The sequence below is a fragment of the Anabrus simplex genome, chromosome 9 (assembly GCF_040414725.1).
Source record: "Anabrus simplex isolate iqAnaSimp1 chromosome 9, ASM4041472v1, whole genome shotgun sequence".
Classification (NCBI taxonomy): domain Eukaryota; kingdom Metazoa; phylum Arthropoda; class Insecta; order Orthoptera; family Tettigoniidae; genus Anabrus; species Anabrus simplex.
Window position 1 is genome coordinate 56,453,896 of NC_090273.1, and position 2,207 is coordinate 56,456,102.

Consider the following 2,207-nt stretch of genomic DNA (forward strand, 5'->3'; position numbering starts at 1 on the left):
TGCTAAAAAAACTTTTCAGCAATAAACGTTGTAGGCCTCTCAAATAGCAACGATGGCTATATTAGAAATAAACATATTTTTCTGGATATTTCGCACAAGTTATTTTCTATTATCAGAATTATTAACATAAAATAATGGATGGATAATCTCAATTATTATGACCATGTTATTATTATTATTATTATTATTATTATTATTATTATTATTATTATTATTATTAAATATGGTGTACTTCAGAAAGGAAAAGTACGACATTAAAAGACAAATTTCGCCGCCATAAGACCTATCTGTGTCGGTGCGACGTAAAACAAATAGCAAAAAAAAAAGACAAAGTATTACAATAGCCCTTAGAAACGTGTGACTACTTCACATGTGATAAGTGGTATGCTTGGCTGTCATCCTAGTCACTATAACTGGTATTCATTAGATATTATTGACACAGAACGGACTGATGTATACTACTAACACAGGCACCGTCCGCAGAAATCCTAGAATTATTTCTTTCTTTCACATGGATATCTTACGCGAGGCCAGCGAAAGAAATTAAGTGGAGTGGTTTGTCCACGAATTTCTTCTTACGCCACTGTGTACTAGATCTTTTTCGCTTATCCTGTATCCCACGTATCCAGGCCCTGAATTTCCTTCTAAGTGGCACGTAAAATAACTCCTGAGGGGCAAAATTCCGACACCTCGGCGTCTCCGAAAACCATCAAAATATAGTTAGTGGAACGTAAATATTATTATTATTATTATTATTATAGAAACCGACTTTCAACCTATTAAGTCGTGTTACGTACATTTAGTACGTATTGAAGAGATGTTAAGTACAGAACAAAAATGGCCAACCAGACACCAGTGGGATCCGAACCCACAACCTCCCGATTTCTCGTCGGTTGCTCTACCAATTGAGCTATGGTGGCCTAGGCCATCTTTGTTCTGTTGGAAAGGATCTAAGCTACAGGTCTGGTACTACTACGATCTCTTCAATACGTACTAAATGTACGTAACACGCCCTAATAGGTTGAAAGTCGGTTTCGATTACAATGCGGTCGTGAAAATTCAATATTTATTATTATTATTATTATTATTATTATTATTATTATTATTATTATTATTATTATTATTATTATTATTTCCATTCTCAGTACCCTCACCACCACATGTTCCTCCTCTTTTCTCGTGACATGCAGACCTGCAAAAGGAAAGAAGGCCTATCTTAAGACAAGAAATTAGCTCACTTTTAGCATTGATATAGAAATTAGAAAGATCTTTTTGAAGACTTTCGTCTGAAGCGTGGCATTGTATGGAAGTGAAACATGGACGATAACTAGTTCAGAAAGAAAGAGAATGGAAGCTTTTGAAATGTGGTGTTACAAAAGAATGCTGAAGGTGGGATGGATAGATTGAATCACAAATGAAGAGGTACTGAATCCAATGGGTGAGAGGAGATCGATTTCGTTAAATTTGACCATAAGAAGAGATATAATGATTGCACACATCTTAAGACACCCAGGACTTGCGCAGTTTGTTTTTGAGGGAAGTTTAGGTGGTGAGAACGGTAAGGGTAGACCAAGGTAGGAATATGAAAAGCAAATTAGGGCAGATGTAGGATGCGAATGTTGGCACGGAAAATGGTGGCATGGAGGGCTGCATCAAACGAGTCTATGGACTGATGACTTAAACACAACGCAACAACACATGGCTAAATCATGGCAATCGTGCCTCTTGAATCTTTCCAAATATTGCAGCTGCTCTGACTGTCCCTCTGATGTGTTCGTTCCGGACACGATCCAATCCGGTGTCTCCACACATCACATCCATCCTAACATCCTCATTTCCTGAATTTTGTTAATTCCTCCTCCATTAAGGGGAGGTGTAGGCAGATTTGCAGTCATATATTCGAATGCACAATTTTTTGACAATTTGAATCATATCTAAATGAATCTTACAAGGAAACATCGGCAATGGGTAAGTCGCCGATCGCGATGAAACTTGGAAAATACATGGAGGTACACGTAAAAACGATGTCGGCATCAATTTTGGGTGCCAACATTTATTAGGGCGTTAACTACGAGGCCTAAAAGTTGCGACATTTCAAATTCCGCGCGATCAGCGATGAATACCTGCTGGCCAATGCTAAGCTGGCACACTGCGTACTTGGATACACGCCTCTGCACCTCCTCCCCTCCCCGCTCTAATTGGTTCGC

At 38.4% G+C, this 2,207-nt stretch overlaps 1 non-coding gene across 1 annotated transcript; it reads right to left on the reverse strand.

The window, feature by feature from the left end:
- Positions 1 to 847: 847 nt before the first annotated feature.
- On the reverse strand, positions 848 to 921 carry TRNAS-AGA (transfer RNA serine (anticodon AGA)). Its single transcript has one exon. It is a non-coding gene; the product is annotated as a tRNA-Ser (tRNA).
- Between the last annotated feature and the right edge of the window lie 1,286 nt (positions 922 to 2,207).